Source organism: Pteropus alecto, unplaced genomic scaffold (assembly GCF_000325575.1).
Source record: "Pteropus alecto unplaced genomic scaffold, ASM32557v1 scaffold76, whole genome shotgun sequence".
Lineage (NCBI taxonomy): Eukaryota > Metazoa > Chordata > Mammalia > Chiroptera > Pteropodidae > Pteropus > Pteropus alecto.
The window spans coordinates 28784018-28796294 of NW_006443138.1; the positions used below are offsets into that span (position 1 = coordinate 28784018).

The window sequence follows — 12277 nt, forward strand, 5'->3', positions numbered from 1 at the left end:
TCCCAGCCCCAGAAAACATCTTCTGGGTTTATTGTGGACTTATGCTGGAAGGGAATCCAGAGAGCATGGAACCTATCCTCTCTTTTTACAGATGAGGAAACTGAGGTTTAGAGAAGGTTGCCCAAGGTTAAACAGCTAAGAAAGTAAAAAACCCAGTTCTAGTTCTGCTAGAACAGTCATTCATTTATCCAACATATATTGAATGCCTATAAAGTTCAATATTCTGGGGATACAGAGATGAAATATATTGCTGGGATTAATCTATTTTTGATAAAAAGAAAATCAAGGAAACAGTTCAGGAAGGTGGTTATTTTGGGAGAGAGAGATGGGGATGTGATTGTAGAGAGGCACAGATGGCTCAAAAGAATTGATTATGTCTCTTAAACGGAATGATGGATACGCAGGTGTTATTCTTTAAACCATTCATATATATTCCTTTATCTGTGTGATATAATTAAAAAAAACTAATCGAAAAATATAAGGAGTTTACAAACTAGAGGTAAATGGCCTGGAGGGTTAAGGAAGGAGAAGAGAGACAAGTAAATCATGTTATTACATGACAGAGCAGAATGGCAGCTATAATAATAATAGCCCAAGCATGTGCTTTTAAATGTTATCCCATTTAATCTTCACAGTGGCCCTGGTAGGGACCATTATATTGTTTCCATTTATAGATGAGAAAACTGAAGTTCAGAGAGGTTACTTACCTTGTTCAGGGATTCCTAGTGAATAGCTTTTGCAGTCAAGCTTGAGTAATCACATCTTAGCCATTACACTACAATATTAGGGGCAAGTGTGTTGCTTTGCACAGTGAGCTGTCTCATGGGGGTGGGACAGGGATGGAAAGGCAGGAAAGTTATTCTCTAAACATCTATTTCCCAATCTTTGAAATGGAAGTGATTTTATTTGCTGCTCCTTCTTGTGCATATAGTTTGAATATAAAAACACTAAGTCAGTGTAAAAGCTGAAATTTACTGAGAATTAATACAGTGCCAGCTACTTTTCAGGTGTTACCTCCTTTAATCTTCCCGCCAACCCATCAAGAGCACATGATTCTTATTTTATAGAGCAGTCTGCCTCCTTGCTCTCAGTATTCCTCTATTAACAAATCTCTCTTCTCCCTGTTTTCCTCTACCAGCCAGGATGCTGGCTTTGACTTTGTTAGTGACAGTCATTCCAGAGATGAGATGCTAGAGATATGATGCAGCTATCCTTACCCTGCCCCTAGTGCAAGCGATGCCATTCTGTTGGCACCTGCCAGGTTCCATGGTTATCTCTGGAGGCCATCACTCTCATTTGAGAAAGTGGAGGCTTGGAAATCCTTAGTCTATCCCGATGCTTCTTGGTCTGGCTGCATATTTGAATCACCTGGGGAGCTATAAGAACTATTTGCACCAAGACCTCACCTCAAGTCAATCAATTAGATTTGAGGGGAGGGAGGATTAAGCCTCGGCTTTTCAAGTGATTCTAATAGGTAGTCAGGGTAGAAAACCTTAGGTCTGTACTTTCTCTCCAGGTGAGATGAGCTAAGAAATAAACAGTGATGAAGAGACAAGGGTTTATTGTAGACTAATGCTGGAAAGGAGGACACAGCTGAGCAATGACCAGAATGCCCCGGGGCCCAGGCTGGTCCAGGGTTAGGCCAGGGAAGACTGGAAATGCGACAAGGAACAGAGAAGAAAGGAGACCCTGAAATAAAAAGGAGAGAGGGGAAGATGAAAATAATATATGTATAGTCGGTGCTGGAAGATGCTAAATTGCCCCCTATAATGGCCTCTTACCTTTCTAATGGTACCATTTTGTGAGTTCAGGTCTAGCCAATAAACATTTGACTATATGCTGTATGTGAGCTGCAAGAGAAACAAAGACTTGTGAACTCCATCCAGTTGGTATTCCAAGAGCTATGGTGTTCTTGCACAGACAGATATGCACATCAGAAATTATATGTCCCCTTGATATGTTCTCCCCAGCATCCAGAAACCCTCTTATCTCTGGGTAAAGATAATACTTGTTTAAGAGTCTGTCATGGGAGGGCAGGAACCATGTCTGTTTTGTGTCTTAGTTACCATTCTGTTACCCAGAACCTAGCATTATGCTTTCATTAAAAACCCTCACCTGATCTCATATTTGTTTAATTGAATTTGATTGTCTGAAACAACTAACATGAGGTGAGCTCTTAGGGCACGTAGAACGTGATTATGTGCCTGGTAAAAGTAAGAAGTAAAATCTAGTTGAGGAGGAAGGCTTCGTGGTGGAGGTGGGATTCGAACTTGGACTTATGTGATGCAGAGGGCTTAGATAGATGGAGATGAAGGAGGATGAAGACAAGGAATTAGCAAGGATGTGCCAGGGGTATGATGAAGACTCTGGCCTGTTTGGAGAGGAGGCTGCTATATTCCTTAGGGAGGAAGAGCGAGAAGGGGAAAAGAGGTCCTTAGAGTCCAGAGTCAAAAGTTGAGAGAAGGGTAGAGAGGAGCCAGCTATGGGAAATGGGTGCAGGCTCAATAGATAAGGGAAGGATAGATGAATTAATTGAACATTTAAATAAATTTTCTATCTCCACTTTGAGCCTGCTTCTATAACATTAGAAATCAGCAAATTGGGGCCTCTGCTATGGGGTGGTGTTTACAGATGTTGCATTCAAGAATAAGAGATGTTAAGAAACCAAGACAAAGGAATAAATGAATAACCTCAGAATTGACAGTTCCAAGGCTTTAGCTGGCAACTAAGAGTGACAGAACAGTGGTTCTCAACCCTGGCTGCATACTAGATCATCCAGGAAAATTAAAAAATAATTCAGGCAAAGGGGTCAGGTTATACAAGCATATACATTTGTCAACACTCATGGAACTGGTCACTTAATGGGTACATTTTGTCGTATATAAATTATACTTAAAGTATAATTAATTTTAAAATAAAACGTAATGGAGCAGAAACCTCAGTAGGAATCAATGCCAGGGTAGGGAAACCTAAACTGTAATTGACAAACTGCTAAAGGCTCAGCAGGGAGAAATTTGAGAGTTAAAAACTTCAGGAGGCAGATGTGATTATAGTCAACACAACTGTATTATAAACTTCAAAGTTGCTAGATTTTAATCGTTCCCACCACAAAAAAGAAGTGATCATTTTGTGATGTGATAGAGGTGTTAGCTGACCTTTGCCAGCAATCATACTGCAGTACAAAAATGTATCAACAAGTTGGTACACTTTAAATTTATACAATGTTATATGTCAATTATATCAGTAAAACAAAACAAAACAACAACAAAAACTTCAGGGGACCCATTCATAGGAGGGCACTCATATTTTTAGGAGTTTTACCTCCAGAAGCTCTACCAGGTCCTCACAGTGAACACTGGGGAAAAATTATCTTGTGCTTCTGACAGTGGGAAGGGAGAGGAACCACTTTGAAAAATGCCAGAACACTCTGTTCTTCTTAACAAGGCCTGCCCTAAGGAGAAACTATTTTACCAGAGCCTAACCTACCTAGAAGAAGGGAAATACGGAAGTCAAGCCCACTCTAGCCATACTGTCCTACCTAAGGGTAAGAGTAGTAACTGCGGAGCACAGGTTAAGTTCACAGTCCAGGGGCACAGACTCACCAAAAGACTGAGACCTAATCATAAGACTATAGAACACTTTACTTCCCTTACACTTTCCTGTCACATCACTAAAGGCCTTTTTACTGCAGTTTCTTTTACCCAGTGTATTGTGTTTACCTTTCAATAAAAAATTACAAGGCATTCTAAAAGGCTAAAGCACAGTTTGAAGAGACTGAACAAGCATCAGAACTAGAGTCAGATATGGTGGAAATGTTGAAATTGTAAGACGAGGAATTTAGAAATCTATGATTAATGTGCTAAGGGCTTTAATGGAAAAGTAGACAACGTGCAAAAACAGATAGGTAATGTAAGCAGAGAGATGAAATTTTAAGAAAGAATAATAAAGAAATTATAGAGTTCAAAACCACCATAACAGAAATGAAGAATGCCTTTAATAGGCTCACTAGTAGATTGGACATGGCCAAGGAAAGAATCTCTGAGTTTGAGGATATGACAACAGAAACTTCACAAACTAAAAAGCAAAGAGAAAAAAGACTGAAAAACAAAAATGGAGCGGACTATCCAAGGACTGTGGGACAATCACAAAGAGTATAGCATACGTGTAATGAGAATACCAAAGACGACAGAGAATGGAACAGAAGAAATATTTTGAAGCAATAATGACTGAGAATTTTCCCAAATTAATGTCAAATATCAAACTACAGATCCAAGAAGGTCAGAGAACACTAAGCAAGATAAATGCCCCCATTCCCAATCATGCAAATTTCAGAAAGTCAAAGTTAAAGAAAAAAAATCCTGAAAGAAGCCAGCAGTTAAAACATCACACCTAGAGGAACAAAGAGCTGCATCTGACATCTCAGAAAACACGCAAGCAAGAAGAGAGTGAAGTATTCAAAATATCGAGGAAAAAAACCCACCAACTTAAAATTTTGTACCTCGTGAAATTATCCTTCAAAAATGGACAAATACTTTCTCAGACAAACAAACACTGAGGAAATTTATTGCCAGTAGACTTGGCTTCAAATAAATATTAAAAGAAGTTCTTCAGAGAGAAGGAAAATGATATAGGTCAGACACTGAGATCTATATAAAGAAGGGAAGAACATTAGAGAATGAATATGTGAAGGTAAAATAAAAACTTTTATTTTTCTTATTCTTAACCTACCAGATACTAAATAATAATAGCAACAATGTATTTGATTATATATGCTTATATATAAACTTATGTATGCTTTAAACATCAGTGGTCTAAATATTTCGATTAAAAGACAGATTTTAAGATGGGTCCCAAAACAAGAGCCAACTATGTGTTGTCTACAGAAAACCCACTTTAAATATAAAGATACATATAGATAAAAGGGAATGGAGAAAGATGTACCATGCTAATATTAATCAAAAGAATGCAAGAGTAGCTATATTAATTTTAGAGCAAATTTCAGAGCAAAGAAATTTATTAGGAGCATTATATACTGGCAAAATAAACAAGAAGACCTAACAATCCTTAATGTGTATGTGACAACAGAGCATCAAAATATCTGAGGCAAAAAAATGAAGGAATTGCAAGAAGAAACAGCTGAATCCACTATTAGAGTTGGAGACTGTAACACCCTTTTATCAGAGATGGACATATTCAGCAGGCAGAAAATCAGTAAGGACATAGTGGAACTCATCAGGACCATCAATCAACTGGATATAATTTGACATTTATAGACTCTTTCACCCAACAACAGCATTTTATACATTCTTCTCAAGCTCACATAGAACATTTACCAAGATTCACCACATTCTGGGCTGTAAGCACACTTGAGCAAATTTAAAAAAATAGAAATCATACAATGTCTGTTCTCAGACCACAATAGAATTAAACTAAAAATTAGTAAGAGAAATATAGCTAGAAAATCTCAAAATACATGGAGATTAAACAACATACTTCTAAGTAACTCATGAATCAAAGAAGAAATTTCAAGAGAAATTCAAAAATATTTTGAGCTAGGTGAAAATGAAAATACAACTTATCAAAATCTGTGGGATACAGTGCTTAGAGGGAAATTTACAGCATTGATTGAATGCATGTATTAGAAAAGAAGATCTAAAATCAATAAGCTTCCACCTTAGGATATTAGAAAAAGAAGAGCAAATTAATTCCAAAATAAGCAAGAAAAGAAATAATAAAAATTGCCTCGGAAATCAATGAAATTGAAAATAGGATATCAGTAGAGAAAATCCACACAAACAAAGCTAGTGGTTCTTTGAAAAGATTAGTGAAGTTGATAAGCCTCTAGCCAGGCTAACTAAGAAAAAGAGTGAAAAACGAAACGTAATTTGAAAGAGCTGCCCAGAGGAAGACACAACAATGTCAGATCTATTGGTTTTTCAGTAACAATTGAAGGGAAACCTACTGTGTCTCTCTGCATGAGCCCACAACTGTAGGTGGATTTCCGCACTGGAACTGAAGAGAACTTAGATATCACCTACCATTTCCAAGTGTACTTTGGTGAATGTGTGGTGATGAACAGCTGTGTGTGTGGGTGGCCAACCGTTTCACTTGCACATCTTGGTGCTGCAAAATGAGTACCAGTTAATGGTAAATGGCAACTAATGGTACAATTTTCCCCAATCCACTCGAGCCAAGATCTGGGCAGATGATGCAGTTGTGGAGAGATGTCTCCCTGACCTCAGTGTGTATCTGTTAGAGAGGGATGTGATCAGACTCCTCATTGTCAAGAAGATCCCTCCAAGTGACCATGCGATGTCCAGAGCTCACTATGAGGGTTCTCCTCATTTTTTTTCTCATATTTGGCCACTGAAATGAGAGTTCTCCTCATTTTTTTCCTCATATTTGGCCACTGAAACTCCTGAAAATTAAAAAAAAAAAAAAAAAGAGGGAAGACACAAATTACCATATCAGAAATGAAAGAGGACATCACTAAGGATTCCATGGACATTAAGAGCCTAATAAAGGGCAGCACTGACAGAGGTCAGCGGAGCTGTGAAGCTGCAGAGCTATGGATCGCGTGAGGTTTTGTGCTGCCTGTCTTGGGCTATTTCATTGATAAATCAGTAGCGGATCGCTTTGTCAAGAGCCCGGAGAAGCAAAGGAATCAGGAAGGAGACGCTCGTACCTGGCTGCCTTGTTTTTCCGCTTGCTCCTGTCCGGAGAAACTGTGTTTTAATCGTCATTGGACTTGGAGGGTCCAGTTGCTGCTGCTGAGCCTAAAGCAAGCAAGCCAGGAAAAGAAAAAAGAAAAAGAAAAAGAAAAAAAAGGATAAGGACAAAGAAAAGAAAAAGTTTGTGTGGAACCATGGAATCACTCTGCCTCTAAAAAGTGTTAGAAGGAGGAGAGAAGGTTCCATAAGACAACAAAGGAATATATTGAATCTCCAGATGTGGAAAAAGAAGTGAGGTGTTTGCTGAGTACAGATGCCAAAGCTCTCATTATTCATTGGGAAATAATTGCTGGAGATGAAACAAAAGAAAATCAAGGCTTTGATATCACTTCTCCAGGAATTTTGGGCCATAGACCATGACTTATCAGGTTATGCTGAGCTTTGAGAATATTCAGTGACTTCAGCAACAGCAGTGTAGATGGAGACAGCATCAAGATGAAGAAGATATAAACATCATCAACACTAAAGAAGATCTGGAAAGATAGCTAGCTATAGGACAGGCTAAATGCATTAGATGAACAGCACCAAAAAAATGAGGGAACCAATTAGCTGGCTTGGGGAATTCAGAAACAGATTGATAAGATGAAAGGCAAGCTCCAAGAGACCCAGAACAGGGCAAAAGGACAGGAAGATCTTATGGAAGTGGAAAACCTGGCTCTAAAGAACAGATTTTAGGCTATACTGGATGAAATCAAACAAAAGGAAGACCGAGAAAAGGAGAAGCTCAACTCTCTGCAAGAAGAGCTAGAATCACTCCTAGAGAAGTGAGAAGAGCTTTTGATAATTTCATTCGTTAAAGTGGTCAGCATTAGAAGAAAAATTGTGGCTTCATCACCTGGACTAAATGTTATAACTTTGTAATTTCCATTTCCTCTGCTGCCTTCTATTGACTTTGTCTAAGACAAATATAAATGTGATATTCTATCTCATTCATCTCAGAACCACTTTGCTAGGTGCTTATCCTGTAGGAAGTAGAAATATATAGGTATAAATGATTGTAAGAAAGTTGCAGGATTGGTGGAATGAACAATCCAACCTTAATAATTACAACTTCACTGCAGCACTTTGCTGCTGTTTCTTCATTTGCCAGGAGCTGCTAATGCTAGTTTGTGATGCCATTTGAGATCAATAAGAATAGTCTAGAGGGAGTTAAGCTAGTTTGCATGTTTTCCCATGCAGTCGCTGTTTTCCTAGTTATTCAATTTTCTACATGTAGAGTTTGTAAATCATTTCATAAAGTTATTTTAACACAATAAATAAAAACTAGTTCTTACCTCAAAAAGAAAAAAAGGATAGTAATAGAATATTATGAAAAACTCTTCCTACAAATTTTATAACCTAGGTGAAATTGACCAGTTTCTTGAGAGATACGATCTGCTAAAACTTACACAAGAAGAAATGGACAATCTGAATTGGTCTGTATCTATTAAAGAGGATGAAGTAATAATTAATAACCTTCCACAGCAGAAAGCACCAGACCCAGATGGATTTACTGATGAATTCTTAAATATTTAAGGAAGAAAGTACACCAGTTCTCAATGGTCTTCAGAAGGTAGAAGCAGGACAATGCTTCTAATCCATTCTATGAGGCCAGTATTTCCACACTACCAAAACGGACAAAAAACTATAAGAAAACTACAAACCATTATGTCTCATGAACTTAGCTTCAAATTCTCAACAAAATATTAGAATATCAAATTCAACAATGTATAAAAATAATTATACACTATGACCAAGTGGGATTTATTTCAGGTATGCAAGGCTGGTTCAACATTCAAAAATAAATTAATGTAATGTATCATATCAAAAGGCTAAAGAAGAAAAATCATATAATCATATTAATACATACAGAAAAGTATTCAACAAAACCCAACATCTATTCATGATAAAAACTCAGCAGACTAGGAATAGAAGTGAACTTACTCAACTTGATAAAGAACGTCTACAAAATATCTACAGCTCACATTGTACTTTCTTGCCAAGTTCAGGAACAGGACAAGGATGTCCCCTCTCACTATTGCTTTCAACATGGTACTGAAAGTCCTAAATAATGCAATAAGACAAGAAATTAAAATAAAAGATATACAGATTGGGAAGTGAGAAACAAAACTGTCTTTGTTCACAGATGACAAGGTCATCAATGTAAGAAATCTGAAAGAATCAACAAAAAACCCTCTAAGAACTAATAAGCAATCAGAGAGGTTGCAGAGTACAAGATTAATATGCAAAAGTCAATCTCTTCTATATACCAGTAATGAACAAATGGAATTTGAAATTAAAAACACATTACCATTTACATTAGAATGCGCCTCCCCCCCGCCCCCCAATGATCAGTATCTAGCAAAACACGTACATGGAAGAAAACTACAAAACTCTGATGAAGAAAATCAAAGACCCAAATAAATGGAGGGAGATTCCTTGTTCATGGATAGGCAGACTCAATATTGTCAAGATGTCAGTTCTTCTCAACTTAATCCATATGTTCAATGTGATCCTAATCAAAACCCAGCAAATTATACATTTGACAATGAATGTGCAACAGCAAGAGTGACATTAGTAACCCTAATGTGAACGATGGGCTTTGAGTGACAACGATGTGTCACTGTAGATTCGTTGATTGTAATAAATGTACCACTATGGTGAGGCAGGTGTTAATAGTTGGGGAGGTTGTGGATATTTGGGGATGGGGGTATACAGGAACTCTGTACTTTCTGCTCAATTTTGCTGTGAATTTAGGACTGCTCTAAAAAATAAAGTTTATTAATTTGGAAAAAACGATGTGGGAAGGGTCTGTAGGGCCTGTGCCTCTGGCTCTAGAGTTATAAAGAAACACAAAAAAACTGATGCTCACTTCCATCCCTGTACTTTGATTTAATTGGTTTTGGGCAGGACCTGGGCATCAGCGTTTTCCAAAAGTTTTCTGGATGATTCTTATCTGCAGCTAGGGTCAACCCACAGATTAAAAGTTTTGGAGCAGAAGGAATCTCAGAGATAATCTGGTCAAGCCTACTCATCTTATAAATACGTAAACAGAACTGGAAATAGAGCCTCCTATTGGCCAAATTTAATGGACGTTTTCCTAGCCATTATCTTCAGCCTCTTTAAACTATTCTCTTACAAGCCCCCTAGGCTGGACGGTACCCACGTTCCCAGGCTCTTAGACTAACCTCATCTAAATCCCATTTTCTAAATACAGATGCTCTCTGACTTCCAATGGGGTTACATCACAATAAACCTCTTGTAAGTTCAAAATATTCTAAGTCAAATACACTTAATACTACACTGAAGAGTATCGGTTGTTTTCCCTTGTGATCATGTGGCTGACTGGGAGTTGGGGCTCACTGCCACTGCCCAGTGAGACAGTATCATACTGCATATAACTTGCCCAGGAAAAGATCAAAATTCAAAGTACATTTTCTACTGGATGTGTATCACTTTCGCACCATTGTAAAGTCAAAATTCGTAAGTCAAATTATTGTAAGTCAAGGACCATCTATATGGTAGCTCCTTCTGAAAAAACCAGACAAATGTAAGTGGCAAGGAATTCAGTCCTATAATGATTTGAGGATTCATGGCACCCTGATCTGATTTACATATATCTCACATCCTAATTTTCTCTACAAGGGCTCCACAAAACCTGCGTATGTGCTTGTATCTTGTTTTCCCAATAAATTTCTAACTGTTGAAATACTTGTTTGTCTCTGATTATTCTTGAATATGTTGTAATATTTTTTTCTTTATTGAAGAATAATTTACATACAGCAACATGCATGGATCTTAATTGCATGGTTCAACATATACACCTATGCTACCATTATCCAAATCAAGCCATAGAACATTTTCAGCCGTCTCAGAATATTTCCTAAAGCCCCTTTTCAATCAGTTCCTCCTAAGGACAACCACCATTCTGGTTTCCATAATAAATTCATTTTGCCTCTTCTTAAACTTCATATATGAATGGAGTCACACACTTTCGCTAGAAATGCTGTTGAGATTTGTCCATGGTGTTGCTTTATATCAGTAGTTCTTCTTATTGATAAGTAGTATTCCATATTTGGCTATACCATATTTATCTGTTCTTCTCTTGATGGAAATCTGGGTTCTTTCCAGTTTGAGCTCTTATAAATAAAACTGCTATAAACTTTCTTTTACAAGACTTTTTGTAGACATATGTTTTTATTTCTCTTGTGCCTATGAAAGTAGAGTTGTTAGGTCATACATTAGGTGTATGTTTAATTTCTGCCAAACTGTTTTTCATAGTATCTGTATTATTTTATACTTTCACCAGCAAGATATTAGCATTACAGTTGGTCTACATCCTTGGCAACATTTGGCATTATCAGTCTTTTTAATTTTAGTAATTCAAGTGGGTATGAAGTGGTATCTCATTATGGTTTTACTTTGCATTTCCCATTTGACCAATGAGGTTGAGGATCTTGCCATTTGCTTGTCAACCATTTCTTTATCTTTCATGAAGTGTTTCAATCTTCAGCTCATTTTTAATAATTGAATGGTCTTCTTACTGATTTGTAAGAGTTCTTTTTATATTCTGGATTTTCGTTCTTTGTCAGATATTTTTTACACATTGCCCCTGCCCCACTTCCAAGGCTTTTTATTTATTTTTCTTTCCATAAGCAATTTTTAGTTTTGGTGAGATCTAATTAAATTTTTTTGTTCTTTATTATTAGTACCTTTTATGTTCTGTCCAATAAATCTTTGCCTCTCCCAAGATTATTAATATATTGTCTCTATAAATATTTTCTTCTAGAAAGTTTATAGTTTTGGCTTTTGAGTTTAGGCCTGTGACCCATTTTGAATTAAGTTTTCTATATAATGAGATATGGATTATGAATAGTTTGTTTCCATATAAATATCTGTATGTTCCAACTCTACTGGAAAGATTTTCTTATTTTCCTTTCCCCATTGAATTGCATTGAAATCCTTAGAGAAAATCAATGTGCGTATGTGTGTGTGTTTCTGGACTCTCTACTGGGCTATTCAAACAGTCCAGATTTGATACCAACATTATATTGTCTTAATTGGTGTCGCTTTATTGTAAGTTATAAAATCTTATAGTGTAAGTCTTCCAACTTTGTTCTTTTCCTTTATGATTGTCATGGCTATTTATGGTCCTAAAGCCTTCCATAAAGTTTTAGAGTCAGCTCATGAAGTTCTAGAAAAAGTCTGCTTGGATTTTGAATGGAATGAAATTGGAGGAGAGTGGACATCTTAGTAATATTGAGTCTTCCAGTCCATAAAAATGGAATATTTCTCAACTTATATAGGTTTTCTTTAATTTCTCTCAGTAATGGTTTGTTTCAATGTCAAGGTCTTGCATATCTTTTACTAAATTTATTCCAATATATTTAATGTTTTATGATACTATTATAAATAATATTTTAAAATTTATTTTCAATCATTTATAGTATAGAGAAAATGCAATTGAATTTTGTATATTGACCATACTATATCCTGCAAGCCAACTAATTAATTAATTCTAATACTCTGTCATTTTTTTTGGCATTTCTAAGTACATAATCTTTAAG

The 12277-nt window shown here is 36.6% G+C and overlaps 1 protein-coding gene and 1 pseudogene across 1 annotated transcript in view; both read left to right on the forward strand.

Moving 5' to 3' along the window:
• B4GALNT3 (beta-1,4-N-acetyl-galactosaminyltransferase 3) overlaps window positions 1–12277 on the forward strand; it is an 89868-nt gene that overhangs the window by 18154 nt on the left and 59437 nt on the right. The gene's annotated exons all lie outside the window — the stretch shown is intronic.
• On the forward strand, window positions 6826–7499 carry LOC102878609 (annotated as a pseudogene).